The following is a 19,788-nucleotide window of genomic DNA, read 5'->3' as shown; positions in this document are numbered from 1 at the left end:
TGTGTGTGTGTGTGTGTGTGTGTGTGTGTGTGTGTGTGTGTGTGTGTGCAGAGAAAAAGAATAAATATTTCAGAATTTAATATTTGCTCAAGTATCATTTACTACACTAGATTGATATCTAAGAGAAATGGCAAAATCTTTAGCAGAGAAGTAAATTTGTGGCAGGGAGGTCCACTCAGACATATTCAGGCTTTCAATTGACCTAAAGGTTTCTAGGTTGTTCAAAAGCTTGGCAGGTACAGTTTCAGTACAGTGTCACTTCATAGTTAACAGAGATATTAAATTCTGAGCTAATTCAATCCATTTGATTGGATTTTTATCAGTGCAATAGTAGACACTAAATAAATACTTCAAGTGAATATGACACAACTATTCACTTAATGCACATATATGTCCCATTTGTTATATCTAATTGTTATTCCCTAAAGTTTTTTTATACCCTATGCATATTTCCTTTGAGATATTTATTATAGTCCCCTTTTGTCATTAATTCCTGCCTTTAAGCAATTTCATTTTATGAGCAGGAAATACTCTGGAGCCCCACTCAAACAACAATATGGTAGGAAGATCTTCAGATCTTTGCCAGGGAGATTATGATTGAAAATACTAGAAGAAGAGATTCAGGAAAAAATTATGTCACCTATCTCAAATTCCATGAGTTGGACCATGAGAATGATCAGAAAGGAAGGGGAAGAAAATACATATTTATTTAGAACCTACCACGTGCCATGTGCTTTGCTAAGTGCTTTATAAATATCATCTTTTTTGATCCTTACAACAACCACATGAATTAGGTCCTGTTATTATCCTCATTGACAAAAATGAGTCAAACAGAGGTTAAGTGTCATCCCCAGTGAATCACAGCTAATAAATGTCTGAGGCTGGGTTTTCTTTTTCTTTCTTTCTTTCTTTCTTTCTTTCTTTCTTTCTTTCTTTCTTTCATTTTCTCCCTTCTTTTCTTTTTGTTTTGGTAGTTTGTTAAGTTTTATTGTATTAGCTTTGCAGACCATAGGTTCCCAAACTTATTTGGCCTACCACCCCCTTCTGAAAAATTACTCAATGCCCTCCCTGGAAATCTACTTTCTTTAACTCTATAACTTTTTAAAAAAATTTGCATCATTTTGGGGCAGCTACATGACGCAGTGGATAGAGCACTGGCCTTAGAATCAGGAGGACCTGGGTTCAAATCTGGCCTCAGACACTTGACACTTACTAGCTGTGTGACTCTGGGCAAGTCACTTAACCCCATTGCTTAGCAAAAAAAGAAAAACCAAAACAAAATTTCATCATTTTAAAAACATGTGAAATACTTTAATGACATCTTAAATTTAATAATTCACTACAAATTTGTATGTTTTTTTTTCCTGCGTTGAAATTTTGGGACACAATATTGTGTCATGTAACCATATAGTATCATATCGTGCACAAGCCATTACATGGGCATATTCCTGCCAATTCATGCTGGACTTCCCAACAATGCACAACACTTTCTTAAGACTTGTCAGCAAACTTGACCACTAATTGGTTATAACTTACATTTTGTGTATTTGGAAAATAATGTAATCACTACTACTTTAACTCTGTTACACAACAGATGAAACATGTGAATGGATTTTCAAAATTCTCTTCTCTTCTTTCCTTATGCTTCCACCACCCCCTTATTTTTTTCAGTGCCCCCCAATTGCACCCAAGGCTATGACTGCCCCCCTCTATTATTCTAGAGACCCCTGGGGGCACTATCATCCACTTTGGGAACCTCTGTATGTAGAGAGATACTAAATACAGAGGAGATAGAGGAGAATCATGTCTTGGTCTCCTCCTCCTTGGACAAAATCTTGATATCTTCTTTCTTAGCTTATAGAAACTCTTCCTGATGCTTTTGTATTTATTTAATCTTAGACAAGTGAGCCTCCTGGTCAGTCAGAAGCTGCTCCCAGGACTTGTCTGCCTTAAGTCTATATATTTGCTCCATGAGGTTCTGCTTATTCTTGTATAAATTTTCCTTCATCTCCAAATACAGGCTGTGGTACATCTGGTGGTCAATCTTTCTGGATCCAAAATATCCTCAGAGTAGATGGTATGGAGTCCTCATTTTCCTTATCCAGGTCACCTTTTCAGGCATACAAGCATTGGCAGAGTCTTTTCTCTTACCAATGTTCATGTGCCTGCCCCTCCATAAAACCAGAATGTTTTTTCACCATTGCACACGAGAATGTACAGCAACAGACTTCTGGATGATCAGCCTATCTTTAAACAACTTCTGGATCTTCTGAAGGGAACTGGCATTGTTAGTTTATTGATCTCATGAGGATCAAGCTATAACTTCTTTCAAAGTTGAAGGACACTAAAGTCAAGCTTTTTCTAAAGCATGAGCATAGCATACTCATGTTTGAAACCATAGCACAGAAAAGGAAAGGCAGAGAAGCTGGATGTTCAGATGAGATCTTTCTGACTCCAAACCAGTGTTCTATCTATTTTGCCATCTAGCTGCCTCTACAAAAAAAGTTATAGGGTGACAGAAATAAAGAAAACATTAAATGCATCAGAAAGTTATTTGTACTCTCAATAAAGGAAAGTTCAAGCAGAGCTATAACTAGGATAGGGACAATGGAATTCAAACTCTTGAAGAAGTAATGCTTCCTTCTTATAGTAATCCAGAGGCCTACATTCCTATGAATCATGTAAACTACCAACTCATCACTTCATGGTTTCCTATCATCCTGTGATACCCAGCATGACTGCAAAATAATCTTAACCTGGGGCAGCTAGGTGGTGCAGTGGCTACAATTCTGACTTTGGAGTCAGGAGGACCTGAGTTCAAATCTGACCTAAGATACTTGACACTTACTAGCTGTGTGACCCTGGGCAAGTCACTTAATCCCAATTGCCTAACTAAAAAGAGAGAGAGAGAGAGAGAGAGAGAGAGAGAGAGAGAGAGAGAGAGAATAATCTTAACCTTCAGATCCCAGTCATTCATTGTTATAATGTCACTCCTCACCTTGTCTCCACATCCAAGGTAACTTCTGCACCCCTCTCCCAGGGCCTTAATCTACCCTAACCCATTAGGGTTACATAGGTAATTCTTTGTATGGGATGAATAACTTCCTTTCCCAGAAAACTAAACTTGTGATTAGACATCTTTTTGTCCTCTTGCTACCATCACCTTCTCTGCTCCCTTCTACGGGATTATTCTTTGTATCAACAATGGTATCACCATATCACATATACCAACACCTCCCCCCCACCACTAGAGATAAAATAATAACTAGTTGTAGCCATATCTAATCTTTTTAGATGTTATTTTATGAAGGTATGTAAACAAAATACAGTCTAAGAAAGTTTTACAGCTTGATGTGTCTCATTTATACATCAAGATCCTTCAGGAATCTTTGGAAAATCTAGCAACAGAAATTACCTTCCTAATGATCCTCTGATAATCATTATCAGATGAGGCATCAAAAAGAGAAGTGTATGCTTCCCAAAGTTATCAGTCATTATGATGGAGAAAAGTCAGCAGAGTCCAGGTCAAAAAGGATTTCCATATGAATGGATGTCTACTATATGATCTTGTTTGAATTTTGCTGCTTATTGTATCAAGCCCTAGAACATCACTGAGTCTGGTCGAAGAAATCATTATATACTCAAAGGAATTTGGCCTATCTATCCACACAGGAAAGTTCAAATGGATGAAGAATGTCTATTGTCCAGATATCAATATTTCTTTGGATGGAAACTATAGAGCTTGTTAAAAGTTATGTATATCTGGGGCAAATAGTGCAGATCTACAGTGGTCTGGATTCAGAATTGAAAAGGAGGAGGAATATGGCTAGATTATTTTTAGGATACTGTAAATTTATTTCAGGACCCCAAACTTCACACAAAAACAGAAGCCTGTATTTTCAACTTTAACATGTTAGTGCCATTGTTAGATGACAGTGAGACATATCTCTGAAGAATTAAGGATGAGTATCACACAGAGAGCAATTGAAAGTCATTTGGTAGATATCACTATGCTACAACCCTTAACCAATGAGAAACTAAAAAAAAAAGAGGAGTACATTGCATCATCAAAGAATTGAATGACTTGAAAAGGAAATAGAGCTAATACATGGCAATACCAAATGATGTTAGATGGACAATTAGAGTATTTTGGTGCTACCATCTAAATATCAGAAGGGATCCAGAAAGGTCTCCAATATTTTGTATGTACCTCCCTTGGTTGACCTTCTAGTAGACTGGAATAAGAAAAAGTCAAATGGGATTGACAGACATAGATGAGTTAGTTGTGGGAAACTCCCAAACTGATAATATCACAAATCCATTTGAATAATTAAGCATAGAAAAGGTTACCAACTTATTTGCTCAAGCTATCTTAAAAATAAGATGACCCATATTACCTTGAGATCCAGTTCTGGAGTTTCTTTCTGGAGGAGGAAAAATCTCTCTCCTGCATGTAGCAGGGAACAGCCAGTAGTTCTAGTTATACTGCAATCCCAAATAAAGCAGGTTTATTTCCTCTCAGGTAAACTGACTTAATAATAGCCTAGGTTCTTCACATACATGAGGTGGGTATGCTGAAAGCTTTTCTTATGGCAGTGTTTTATATACCTACATTCACACACACACATATGTGTACATATGTGGATATGTATAATAGGAAATGTATATATATATTACATACTCATATATAATGGGAAATCAAATAAACATCTCCACACTGAGAATCTCCATACATCTATTGTTATTGTGTGTAACCTTAATCTTGGTAAAAGATTCACAGGTCATTCCTGGTATCTGTTGGGACACAATGCTAGATAGGCACAATGGGAAAAACAAACACTAACTAGTTTGCCTGCTGTGACAGCTTGACATACATATTAGCCCTGACTTTATAAGGTAGATAGTGTCATAGGAAATTGTCCCTGAAACAATACTTGTTTCTGTCTCCTCACTCTACCACCCACTCCACCCCCTAGCTAGATTTGTTACCTTGATTTGGACTTTTCATTGTAATAGATGGCAGCATGAAAAAAAATGCAGTGGAAATTGCATTGGTTTTGGAGTCAGAAGACCTGGGCTCAAAGCACATTTTGACACTTAAGAGCTGTATGACCATGGGCCAGTCATTTAACTCCCTTGATTCTTAGCTTCCTTATCTATCAAAAAAGAGAATATTGAACTAGATGACCTTTAAAATTCCTTTCATCTATAAATCTGATTTATGGAAAAGAAGAAAGCAGTTTCAGCATTCACTTTCAATCTTTGCTCCTACAGGTGATTAATGCTTTGACCTTCATGGTTTCTCTTTTTAACACTGATGGTCTTATGTGTAGATTTTTTCACTTTTGTCAACCCACTTTTTCCCTCTCTGTACCAAAACACCTATTTTACATGGCTGGACAGCCTAAAAAAATGTTGACGTGGATATTTCTCAAAAAAGTTATTGTGTATTGGAGACACACTACTCTGGGTAGTCATTTTGTAAACCAACACACTGATATACACAAGGAATCTTCACTTCCTGTCATGTCAAACTTTAGATACAAAATGTCTTCTGTAGGGTCATTTTAAAACAAAATTATGTACCTTTCAAATAGCTATCACTTACATAGCTATGTCCTTTTTTATATGTATATGGACAGTATGGAGTTCTGAGTAAATGTTAAATAATATCACCTCATTATTAAGAGAACACATTATGATTTATGTGAATAAATAAGAAAATTAACTTGTTAATTGATATTATTCTACTTTGCTGTAGTCTTTTGCCAAAAATCTCTAGCTATTTTCCAGTTATTGACTCACACTCCCGCGAGGGCGGTATTAAATTTTGTCACTCTCTTCATAGGTTATGTTGTACAGAAGTAAATCTGTTAAATAAAGGAAAATGATTTAACATAAGGCAATAAATATTAAAACTAAAACAAAAAGAAGATAAATAAGTGTGTATATAAGCTGATGGTGGTGGTGCATACTAATCATCCTTTCTACTGTGGAAGCTGAGGCTAGTAGATTGCTTGCTTTTGGGAGTTCTGAGTTTCAGTTGGGCTAAAGTTAATTGGTTTTTCACACTCAATCTGGTGCCAAGATGGTGATCTCTCAGGAGTGATTGTGTCAGTGGGAGATGATGACCAGGCCTCCTAAGGAGGAGCAAACCAACCCAGGTAAGATGCAGAACAGAGCAGGTCAAAAGGTCCAAGTCCATCAGCAGAGGGACTGGCAGATAAGAGGTTGTTGTCTTCCAGCCTGGGTGAGATAAGGAGACTCAGTTTCAAAAAAATAATAAATTTTTATACACACATACATATATATCCATGCATATGTGTATAAATTTATATACATACATATATATGCATTCATATATACAAAATGATAACAATGAATGGAAGCTATAACTTCTGGATTATTCAAATATTAGCCTGGAAGATTATCGTGTATCTCACTAAATACCAGGAAAGCAAACAATTATTCTTTTGAAATGTGCAAAACTTATCCATGGTATGTAGATCCTTATCTCAAGAATAACCACAATAAAATTCCATTATAATGCCATTTATTGTAAAATGATTTCAGGTTAAAATTCAGGTTTGATTACATACTCTACTACAGACAAAGCAGTGTTCTCATTAATTTTTCACACCCATCAGATACATAGCACCAGCTTGATAAAATAAAGGGGGTGAGGGGTTAAAGGGGAAAAGATATTAATTTAGCCTAATGTAAAGTTTTCTCTAATTAGGTTTGGGCCTCATGTACATCCATATAGCATATTCTTTCTAATTAGAAAAATATATGAAACATATGAAATATTTTGTGATGTCATTCAGCTTCAAATCTTTATTTATTTTTTATTATTATTTTGAGTGGGCTAAAAACACAGGTTTACTCAAACCAGTAAGTGAACTTTTTCACAAGTGTGGGCATAAAAGGTTTTACATATTCGCACCTCATTTACATTTGGACCTGTTCTCAAAATAATAAAACAAACAAACTATAAACAACCCACGGGGAATATTCACTGGTTTTGAAGATTGAAATGTGAACTTTGAAAAAGTAGAAATATTTCATGTCTGCATGTCACATTTAACTTCTGGTGGAAAATTAAAAAAAACTCATTCTACAATAAAAATATGAAGAAATCTAACAGACAAATGATAAACTTGCCAACTTCCTAAATTTGAGAATAGTGAAGATGATGATGATGATGATGATGATGATGATATTGTTGTTTTACTCAGTAGCATCCAGCTCTTTGTGACTCTATTTGAGGTTTTCATGACAAAAAACTGAAGTGGTTTGCCATTTCCTTTTCCATTTCATCTTAGAGATGAGGAACTAAGAAAAACAGAAGTAAGTGACTTGCCCAGGATCACACAGATAGTACGTGTCTAAAGCCAGATTTGAACTCAGGTCCTCCTGACTGCAGTGCTGGCATTCTATCCATTGAACAATTCAATAATAATAATAATAATAATAATAATAATAATAATAGGCAGTTTTATATAGAACTGTGTACATATTATCTCATTTTGGCCTCACAACAGCCTACAACCTTGGGAAGTCGGTGTTGTTATCCCTATATTGAAGATCAGGAAAATGAGACAGATACTTAGATACTGAGAAAGAACTCAGATTTTCCTGAATCCAGGTCTTCATCAATCTGTAAGAAGGCTAGTTTCCCAGTCTGGAAGGAGATTAGAAGAGCTATAATCATTGGGAGTACCTGGGGTTAGCCCAGTTCCTTATGGGAAAAAGTTTCCCCCTCCCAAATATAATAATGCAAAGATAAAGACTCAGGCTAAGTAGCAATCAAAGCATTTGCTAGCTTCCTCTGTCACTCCAGAGTGATGCATTAGACCCTTGTCTGTTGAAAAACAAAGGAATCTCCACTCTCTACAATAGCACTTTTTAATTTTTATTGCATCATGGACCCATTTGGCAGTCTGGTGAAGTCTATGGATCTTTTGTTTTGTTTTGAAAAATTTAAACTTTAAACTTAAAAAAAACCATTAAATTCATAATTGAAAAAGGGGTAAATTTTAATTCTAGGTTAGTGAAAAAACCCATACAATTTCCTCAACTTCCTATCAATTTCATGGACATCTTGAAATCTATTTTTGAATGTTTTTTAGGTCCATGGACCTCAAGTTAAAAACCCTTGGTCTTTTCTGGGAGCCAAGATGGCAGAGTAAGCAGCAAATAACTGTAAATCTCCCATACTTACCTCCAAACAGCCATAAAACAAAGCCTTAAAACAAATCCTGGAACAGCAGAATCAGCAAAACAATAAGGTGAAACGATGTTTTAGCCCAAGAAACTTGGAGGATTATCAAGAAAGATCCATCTCACTCAGGTGAAAGGAAAACACAGTCCAGCATGAGAAGCATTCCAGCAAGCCAGCAGCAAGCCTCACCTCAACAAACCATAGTAGATCCTGACACCCAGTATGGTGGAACAGGCAAATGCCAACACCAGCACAACTCCTTAAAGAGTACAACTGACCAAATGGCAAAGAAATTACAAAAGCTGTATGTGGAAAACAATTCCTTAAAAGTTAGAATTGGGCAAGTGGAAGCTAATGACTCTATGAGACATCATGAATCAAGCAATCACATTCAAAAGAATGAAAAAAATGGAAGAAAATATAAAATACCTTGTTGGAAAAACAACTGACCTGGAAAATAGATCCAGATATCAGAATCATTGGGATACCTGAAAGCCATAATCAAAAAGAGGACCTGGACAACATTTTTCAAGAAATTACCAAAGAAAACTACCCTGTTGTCCTGAAACCAGTGGGCAAAATAGGAATTAAAAGAATCCACTGATCATCACAGGAAAGAGATCCCAAAATAAAAACCACAAAGGACAGTATAGCCAAATTTCAGAACTATCACATCAAAGGAAAAATACTCCAAGTGGCCAGAAGGAAACTACTCAATTATCAGTGAATCACAATCAGGATTACACAGGACTTGGCAGCTGCAAAATTAAAGGACTGGAGGTCATGAAACATGATATTCTGGAGAGCAAAGGAGCTAGGACTACAACCAAGAATTACCCAAGAAATTAAGCATAATATATCAAGGGGAAAAAATGATCACTCAAAAAAATACAAGAATTTCATGCCTTCTTAAGAAGAAGACAAGAACTAAACCAAAAACTTGACCCACAACATCAAGACTCAAGAGAAGCATAAACAGGCAAAAAGATAAAAGCAAACATAAGGGATTCAAAGTCAAGAAGTAAGCTAGAAAATGAGCAAACAACAAATAAGGAATCTAATTTTTGTTGATCCTCAAAATAGTACTATGGTGACAACCTTAGAAGCTCAAGACATCAAAGACTTGAAAATATCTGTAAGTAAAGCCTCAGAGAAAAATGCAGATTGGACACAAATGCAACAGAAATTAATTAGAAAAAAATTTAAAAAAAGATTTTGAAAAGAGCCAAAAACTATTTTTATCTTTTTTTTTTTAGTAAGGCAATCAGGGTTAAGTGACTTGTCCAGGGTCATACAGCTAGTAAATTTCAAGTGCCTGAGGCTGGATTTGAACTCAGGTCCTCCTGACTCCAAAGCCAGCCCCTCAAAAATGATTTTTAAAATAAAATAAGAGATAAAGGAAAAAATGAGAAAAGAAATAAGAGCTATGCAAGAAAATTAAGAAAAGAGGATTAGTATCTTTTTTTTAAAGATGAAACAATACTGAAGAAAATATCACCTTAAAAATCAGAATCGACCAAATGGTAAAAGAGGTGCAAAACATCACTGAAGAAAATAACTATTTAGAAATTAAAATTAGTCAAGTAGAAGCTAATGACTCCATGAAAAATCAAGAAACAATAAAGCAAAGTTAAAAGACTAAAACAGAATAGAAGAAAATGTGAAATCTGTGACTAGAAAATAGATCAAGGAGAGATAATTTTAAAATTACTATACTATTTGAATGCTATGAACAAAAAAATGAGCCTAGATATTTTTTATAAAAAATTATAGAGGAAAACCATCCAGATATCTCAGAACTGGAAGTTAAAGTAGAAACTGAAAGAATTCACTGGTAATATCTTGAAAGAAATCCCAAAATAAAAGCTCCCAGGAATATTATAGCCAAAATCTAGAACTGCCAGGTCAAAAAGAAAATATTTCAAATATTCAGAAAGAAATAATTCAAATATGTTGGAGCCACAGTCAGGCTCACACAGGATTTAGCAACTTCCACCATAAAACAGTGGCAAGTTTGGAATACGATATTAAGGACAGTAAAGAGGCTAGGATTACAACCAAGAATAATCTATCCAACAAAAACTTAATGAAATACTTGGTTTTCAAGCATTTCTGATATGAAGATTATTGATAAGTAGAAAATATGACATTCAAGAGAAACTTAAAAGAATAAATATTAGTGAGAAATCATAAAGGGCTAAACAAGGTTAAACTGTTTACATTCCTGTATGGGAAACAATGCATGTAACTCCTAAGAACTTTGTCATCATTAGGGCAGTTATATAGATTCTATTGAAAGGTCATGTGTGTGAGTTTATTATGTTGAGATGATCTCAAAATAGAATCAACTGGTGAAAAGATGAAAGGGAGAGGAAGAATGGAGAAAATTATCTCACATAAATGAAGTAGCCAAGGAAGAGTTTATTCAAATGAGGGGAAAATAGGAAGGGTATATGGGCAATGCTTGAAACATATTCTCATCTGAATTGTTTTAAGGAGAGAACACTACACAAACACACATAGTTGGGTATATTAATTCATCATATCCAATAGGTAAGAAAGGGGGAAAAGGACTAAGAGAAAGAGGGAAAGGGTAAGCGGAAACTTACATTAAGGGAGTCAGTGATCAGAAACAAAACAAACTATAGAGGGAACAGGGTAAAAAAGAGAAGGATAAGTATAAGATAATGGGATGAGGAGAAATATACAGTTAGGAATTATAACTATGTGATCTCAGATGAAGCAGAAACAAAACTAGACCTAATTAAAAGAGTGATTCAGAGAAACTACAATTTGCTAAAAAGTACCATAGACAATGCATTAATATCAATACTGAACAAATATGCACCAAATGCCATAGTATCCAATGTCTTGAAGGAAAAATTAAATGTGTTACAGAAGGAAATATACCATAAAGCTATACTAATGAGAGAATCTACCCTTCTTATACCTAAATAAATCTAATCACAAGATAAACAAGAAAGAAGTTAAAGGAATAGATAGAATTTTGAAAAAAAAATTAGAAATAATAGATAACAAGAGAATACTGAAGGTGAACAGAAATGATTACACCATGTACCAGGACATAAAAACCTCACAAGTAAATGCAGAAAAGCAGAAATATTAAATGAATATTTTTTTTACCATAATGCAAGAAAAAAAATTTTTAAAAAAGAAAAATTCAATAAATGGCTTTTAGAACATTTAGAACATTGACTAAAAGGTTAATTGTTGTGAAATTAGCTTTTACTGTTTACAATGCTCTCCTGGTTCTGTTCACTTCACTATGCATCAGTTCATGTAGGTCTTTCCAGTTTTTCTGAAATCATTCTGCTTGTCATTTCTTATAACACAATAATATTCCATTACATCCATATACCACAGCTTGTTAGACATTCCCCAATTGATGGACATCACTTTGATTTGCAATTCTTAGCCACCAAAAATGAGGTGCCATGAATATTTTTGTGCAGATTGTTCCTTTTCCCTTTCTTGGGAATGTCTTTGGGATATAGACCTAGCAGTGGTACTGCTAGTTCAAAGGGTATGCACAGTTTTATAGCCCTTTGGACATAGTTCCAAATTGCTCTCCAGAATGGTTGGATCAGTTCACAATTCCACAAATAGTGCATTAGTGTCCCAGTTTTCCCACATCCCCTCTAACATCCAAAACATTTTCCTTTTTTGTCATATTAACCACCCTGGTAGGTGTGAGGGGAACCTCAGAGTAGTTTTAATTCATGTTTCTCTAATCAAAGTGATATGACTATAGGTAACTTTGGCTTCTTTGTATGAAAACTGCCTGTTCATATCTTTTTTTCCATTTATCAATTGGGGAGTGAGTTGTATTCTTATACATTTGACTCAGTTCTCTATATATTTGAGAAATGTGACCTTTATCAGAGACACTTGTTGAAAAAAATCCTTTCTAAGTTTTCTGCTTTCCTTATAATTTTGGTTGCACTGCTTTTGTTTCTGCAAAACCTTAATAATTTAATGCAATCAAAATTATCCATTTTGCATTTTGTAGTGTTCTCCATCTCTTCTTTGGTCCTAAATTCTTCCCTTCTCCATAAATTTGACAGATAAACTATTCCTTGCTCTCCTAATTTGCTTTTGGTATTACCCTTTATGTCTAAATCATGTACCCTTTTTGACCTTATATTGGTCTATGGTGTGAAACGTTGGTCTATGTCTAGTTTCTGCTGTACTGTTTTCCAGTTTTCCCTGCAGCTTTTGTCAAATAATGAATTTTTGTTCCACAAGTTTATTTTTGGGTTTGTCATATATCAGATTACTATGGTACTTTACTATAATGTAATTTGTACCTAATCTATTCCACTGATCCACCACTCTATGTTTAGCCAGTAGTAGACTGTTTTGATAATTAGCACTTTATAATACAGTTTGACATCTGGTATGGGTAGATAATCTTCTTTTACATTTTTTTTTACCATTGATTCCCTTGATATCTTTGATATTTTTTTTCTTCCAGGTGAATTGTGTAATTATTTTTTTCTAGCTCTAGAATTTTTTTTGATAGTTTGATTGGTATGGCATTGAATGAATAGATTACTTTCATTAGAATTGTCATTTTTATTATATTGGCTTAGTCTGCTGGTGAACAATGAATAATTTTCAAGTTGTTTAGACCTAATTTTATTTACATGAAAATTGTTTTATAATTATGTTCATATAGTTCCTGTATTTACCTTTGCAAGTAAACTCCCAAGTATTTTATATTGTCTACAATTATATTAAATGGAATTTATCTTTCTATATCTTGCTGCTGGACTTTATTAGTAATATATAGAAATGCTTATGTGGGTTTATATAGTATTCTGCAGCATTGCTGAAGTTATTAATAATTTCAAGTAGTTTTTTAGTTGATTCTTTAGAATTTTCTAAGTATAACTTCATATCACATGCAGTGACAGTTTTGTTCCCTCATTGCTTATTCTAATTCCTTCAATTTATTTTTCTTCTCTTATTGCTATAGCTAACATTTCTAGCACAATATTAAATAATAAGGTAATAATGGGCATCCTCATTTCACCACTTATTGTACTAGGAAAGTTTCTAGTTTATCCTCATTAAAGGTAATGCTTGCTGATAGTTTTAGATAAATATTACATATTTTAAGGTAAGCTCCATTTATTCCTATGCTATCTAGTGTATTTAAAAGTAATGGGTGTTGTATTTTGTCAAAAAGCTTTTTGTGCATCTATTGAGATAATCATATGTTTTCTGTTGGTTTTGTTATTGATATGGTCAATTGTGGTAATAATTTTCCTAATATTGAACCATTCCTGCATTCCTGATATAAATCCCACCTGGTCATAGTGTATGTTTGTGCTCTATTGCTATAATCTTTTTGCTAGTATTTTATGTTTTTTAAAAAATTGTATCAATATTCATTAGGGAAATTGGGTTATAATTTTCTTTCTGTTTTGGCTCTTCCTGATTCAGGTATCAGCCTAATATTTGTGTTGTAAAAACTTTGGTAGGACTCCTTCTTCATTTATTTTTCCAAAAAAATATTTTTTATAGTATTGGGATTAATTGTTCTTATTTGCTTGTGAATCCATCTACTCCTGGGGATTTTTTTCTTGGGAAGGTTGTTGATGGATTCTTCAATTTCTTTCTCTAAGATTAGGTTATTTAAGTATTTTATTTCTTCTTCTGTTAATCTGGGTAATTTATATTTTTGGAGATATTCATGCATTTTATTTAGAATGTCAAATTTATTGGCATATAATTGGACAAAATAGTTCCTAACAATTATCTTAATTTCCTCTTCATTGGTGGTGAATTCACCCCTTTCATTTTTGATACTAGTAATTTGGTTTTCTTCTTTCCTTTTTTAAATCAAATTAGTCAATGGTTTATCTATTTTATTGGTTTTCTCATAGAACCAGCTTCTAGTTTTATTTATTAGCTCAATGGTTTCCTTACTATCAATTTTATTAATCTCTCCTTTGATTTTCAGAATTTCCAACTTGGTGTTTAATTGGGGATTTTTAATCTGTTCTTTTTCTAGTTTATAAGTTGCATGCCCAATTCATTGGTCTGCTTTTTCCTCTATTTCATTGATGTAAGCAATTAGAGATATATATTTTGCCTTAAGTATCACTTTGGCTACATTCCATAAATTTTGTTATGTTGTCTCATTGTTGCCATTTTCTTTAATGAAATTATTGTTTATCTGATTTGTTCTTTGATTCATTTTTTTAGGATTAGATTATTTAATTGCCAGTTAATTTTTAATCTCTTTCCATTTTCCATTATTGAATGTAATTTTTACTTCATTATGATATGAGAAAGGATGAATTTACTATTTCTACTTTTCTGCATTTGGTTGTGAGGTTTTTATGTCTTAATACATGGCTAATTTTTGTGAAGGTACTTCTGAGAAAAACATATATTCCTTTCTATTCCCATTCAATTTTCTCTAGAGATCTATCATATCTATTTTTCCAAATTTTACTCACCTCTATAACTTCTTTCTTATTTTTTTTTTTTGGTTGTTAGATTTATCTAGTTTTTAGAGGAGAAAGTGGAGGTCTGCTACCAGTATTTTTATTATCCATTTCCTCCTGTAACTCATTCAAGTGCTTCAAAAAATTAAATGCTACACCACTTGGTGCATATATATTTTATATTGATATGACATCATTGTCTATGGTTACCTTTCAGCAAAATATAGTTTCCTTCCTTTTCTCTTTTAATTAGATCAATTTTTGCTTTTGCTTTTGCCTGAGATCATGATTGCTGCCCCTGCTGTCTTTGCTTCTGTTGAACCATAATAAATTCTGCTCCAGCCCCTTATCTATACCCTGTGTGTATCTCTCTGCTTCAAATGTGTTTCTTGTAAACAACATATTGTAGGATTAGGGTTTTTATTCCATTCTGTTATGCACTTCCATTTTGTGGGTGAGTTCATCCCATTCACATTTACCTTCGTAGTAACTAACTGTATTTTCTTCTGTGCTATTTTTTCCCTTGTTTAACCCCTTTTCTCTCTTAGCCCCCACCCATTCTCTCCCTGCAATTGTTTTACTTCTGATTACTACCTTCTCCCATCTACACTCTCTTTTTTTTCAGTCCCCCTTCCACCTTGTATTAGACCCATTCCTTTTTACTTTCTTATAATGTAAGATAGATTTCTGTATCCAACTGCGTGTGTATGTTATTCCTTCCTTGAGCCAATTTTGTTGAAAGTAAGGTTTAAGCTTACTCTGCCACCAGCACCATGCCATCTTCCCCTCCATTATAATAGCTTTTTCATGCCTCTTTTATGTGGGATAATTTACCCCATTCAATCTCCCCTCTCCTTCTTCCAGTGCAATTTACTTTCTCACCCCATTCTTTCATTTTTGGGAGTATCATCCCATCATAGTCACGTTATATTCACTGCCTCTGTCTATATAATTTTCTTCTAATTGCTCTTATAGCAATAAAGTTCTTAAGAGTTACAAATATTATCTTGCTACATAGAAATATAAACAGTTTAACCTTACTGAATTTCTTATGTTTTATCTTTCTTATTTCTTTTTTATCTTTTATATTTTCCTTGAATCTTGTAATTGGAGGTATTTTTTTTTTAATTCAGCTCTGGTCTTTTAATTGGGAATACATGAAAGTCTTCTATTTCATTAAATATCCATTATTCCCCTGAAAGATTATATTCAATGTTGCTGGGGAGGTGAATCTTGGTTTTAATCCTAACCTCTTTGCCTTCTGGTATATCATGTTCCAAGCCCTCCAGTTCTTTAATGTGGAAGGTGCTAAATCTTATGTAATCCTGACAGTAGCTGCATGATATTTGAATTGTTTATTTTTGGCTCCTTGCAGTACTTTCTTCATGATCTGTGAGCTCTGGAATTTGGATAAGATGTTCCTGGAAGTTTTAATTTTGGGATCTCTTTCAGGTGGTGATTGGTGAATTCTTGAAATTTTATTTTGCCCTCTGATTTTAATATATTAGAGCAGTTTTCTTTGATGGTTCTTTGAAGGATGTTTTCCTGACTGTTTTTTGATCATGGCTTTCAGGTAGTCCAATAATTCTTATATTATCTCTGCTAGATCTATTTTCTTTTTTTAAAATTTTTATTTAAATTTATTTATTTAGTAACATTTAGTAAACATTTGCTTTTAAAACTTTGAATTCTAAATTATCTCCCTTCCTCCCTCCTCACCACCCTTCATTAAGAAGACAAGCAATTTGATGTAGCTTATACATGTGAAGTCATGCAAAACACTCCCATAATAGTCATGTTGTAAAAGAAAATACAGATTAAAAAAAAAACCTCAAGAAAAATAAAGTAAAGAATTATGCTTCAATCTGTATTCAAATACAATTAGTTCTTTCTCTGGGGATGGATAGCATTTTTTATCGTAAGTCCTTCACACTTGTCTTGGATCCTTGTATTGCTGAGAATAGCTAAGTCATTCTCAACTGATCATCTTACAAAGTTGCTGTTAGTTTGTACACAGTAATTACACTTAGCATCAGCTTATGTAAGTCTTTCCAGGTTTTCCTGAGAACATCCTGCTCATCATTTCTTATAGTACAATAGTATTTCATCATAATCACATACCACAACTTGTTCAGCTATTCTCCAATCGATGGGCATCCTCTTGATTTCCAATTCTTTCCCCAGAAAACAACTGCTACAAATATTTTGTACATATAGATCTTTTTCCTTTTTGTTTTTTATCTGTTTTGGGATAGAGACCTAGTCGTGGTATTTCTAGGTAAAAGGGTATGCATGGTCTTCTAGCCCTTTGGGCATAGTTCCAAATTGCTGTACATAATGGGTGAATTGGTTCACAACTCCATCAACAATGCATTAATGACTCATTTTTCCCATATCCTTTCCAACATTTGGCATTCATCTCTTCTGTCCTATTAGCCAATCTAATACATATGAGGTAGTATCTCAGAATTGTTTTAATTTGCACAGTGAGTGAGAGTATTTTTTTTCATATAGCTTTAGATAGCTTTGATTACTTCATCTGAAAACTGATCATATCTTTTCATCATTTATCAATTGGAGATGGCTCTTTTTTTTATAAACGTGACTCATATATATATCTGAGAAATGAGGCCTTTATCAGAGAAACTTACTTCTATTTTTTTCACAGTTACTATTTCTAACTGTATTTCCCTCCATCCTATTTCCCTGCGTTTATTCCATTCTCTCTCTCCTTTCACCCTGTCCCTGCTCAAGTGTTTTGCTTCTGAATACCCCCTCCCCCAACTTGCCTTCCCTTCTAATAGCCCCCCTTCTCTTTTCCCCTTCCCCTTCTACTTTTCTATAGGATAAGATATATTCTATACCCAATTGCATGTGTATGTTATTCTTTCGTTGAATCAATACCAATGAGAGTAAGATTCACTCACTCCCCCTCACCTTCCTCCTTTTCCCATTCATGTAAAAGCTTTATCTTGCCTCTTTTATGTATAACTTACTCCATTCTACCTCTACCTTTCTCTTTCTCCCAATACATTCCTCTCTCTCACCATTTAATTTTATTTTTAAGATATCATCCTTTCATATTCAACTCACACTTGTGTCATCTGTGCACATATACTCCTAACTACCCTAATAATGAGAAAGGTCTTATGAGTTACAAACACCATCTTCACATGTAGGAATGTAAACAGTTTAACCTTATTAAGTCCCTTATGATTTCCCCTTCTTGTTTACCTTTTTATGCTTCTCTTGAGTCTTGTATCTGAAAGTCAAATTTTCTATTCAGCTCTGGTCCTTTCATCAAGAATGCTTGAAAGTCCTCTATGTCATTGAATATCCATTTTTTTCCCCTGAGGGATTATATTCAATTTTGCTGGTGATTTGCTAGGTGATTCTTGATTGTAATCCTAGGCCCTTTGCCCTCTGGAATATCATATCCCAAGCCCTCTGATCCTTTAATGTAAAAGCTGATAAATCTGGTGTTATCCTAACTGTGGCTCCACCATACTTAAACCATTTCTTTTTGGCTGCTTGCAATATTTTCTCCTTAAATGGGAACTCTGAAATTTGGCTGCAATATCCCTGTCAGTTTTTATTTTGGGGTTTCTTTCAGGAGGTGATTGGTGGATTCTTTCAATTTCTATTTTGCCTTCTGTTTCTACAATTATCAGGGCAGTTTTCCTTGATATTTTCTTGAAAGATGTTGTCTAGGGTCTTTTTCTGATCGTGGCTTTCAGGTAGTCCAATAATTTGTAAATTACCTCCCCTGGATCTCTTTTCTAGGTCTGTTGTTTTTCCAATGATATATTTCATATTACCTTCTATTTTTTTTTATTCTTTGGTTTTCATTTTATTGTTTCTTGATTGCTTATAAAGACATTAGCTTCCATTTGTTGCATTTTTGTTTTATGGGGGGCTAGGCAATGGAGTTCAGGGACTTGCCCAGGGTCAAGCTAGTAAGTATCAAGTGTCTGAGGCTGGATTTGAACTCAGGTCCTCCTGACTTCATGGCCAATGCTCTATCTACCATTTTAATTTTTAAGGAATTATGTTCTTCATTGAGTTTTTGTACTTCCTTTTCCATTTGGCCAATTGTATTTTTAGGGAGTTATTTTCCTCAGTAAATTTTTGTATATCTTTCCCCATGCTATTGATTGTTTTCATAGATTCTCTTGCATTACTCTAATTTCCTTTCCCCAATTTTTCTTCTTCTCTAATTTGCTTTTTAAAATCCTTTTTAAGCTCTTCCATGAACTCTTTTTGGGCCTGAGACCAAATTGTATTTTCTTTGAGGCTTCACATATAGCCATTTTGACACTATCATCCTCTTCTAAGTTTATGCCTTGAGCCTCCCTGTCACCATAGTAATTTTCTAAAGTTTTTTTTTTTCTCATTTTGTCTGCTTTATTGTGACTTGATGTTTTTATGTGAAAGTTAGGCTCTGGTTCTGAATCAAGCCTTTTTTTGTGTTGAGGCTTAAGGTCTTACTGCTAGCTTGCTTTCATTGGGCTTCAGGACTTAGCTGCTTGCTTTTAATGGAGGGTAAGTTACCGTTCTGCCTTGTACTAGAGCTTGGGGCCTTCCCTGGGTTTGAGGTCTAGGTGCTAATCTGCCAGGGGTGAGGGCTTGCTGCTGGGTTGCTATGGAAATAGGGCCTCAGAGAGGCCCTAGAACAGTAATTTTGTTGCTGATCTGCCTGTGGGGTGGGCCCTGCAGCTGGGTTACTATGGGAAACAGGTCTCTCTTCTGGCAGGCGCCAGGGACAGGTTTTTGCTGTTGGCTAGCCTTGGGGTGGGGCTTTACTACTGGTCAGCAATGTGGTCAAAGCATCACTAGTGGCTTGTTTTGGGCTAGGATTGCTGGGGTAGAGCTTACTGTGCTTTACAGACTGCTTACTTGCTTAGGAGGCTGCTGATTTGCAGGAGGGTGGGGTCTAACTGGTAGATTGCCCTTGGCTGAGCGACTTGCCGTAGGACCCCTACTGTGAGGCTGGCTTGACACTAGCTCCCCTCCAACTTCAGTGAGATACAGCTTTTCTGCCATATTGGTAAGCTGCTTCCCTGCTCCTAGAGTAATTCTGAGATG

At 34.6% G+C, this 19,788-nt stretch overlaps 1 pseudogene; it reads right to left on the bottom strand.

The window, feature by feature from the left end:
• Positions 1 to 1,801: 1,801 nt before the first annotated feature.
• Positions 1,802 to 2,376, bottom strand: LOC114035978 (annotated as a pseudogene).
• Between the last annotated feature and the right edge of the window lie 17,412 nt (positions 2,377 to 19,788).

The sequence above is a fragment of the Vombatus ursinus genome, unplaced genomic scaffold (assembly GCF_900497805.2).
Source record: "Vombatus ursinus unplaced genomic scaffold, bare-nosed wombat genome assembly UNPS02009573.1, whole genome shotgun sequence".
NCBI classification, from domain to species: Eukaryota; Metazoa; Chordata; class Mammalia; order Diprotodontia; family Vombatidae; genus Vombatus; species Vombatus ursinus.
The sequence above is the reverse complement of the archived record's forward strand: the minus strand, read 5'-3'. Positions and strand labels throughout refer to the sequence as shown.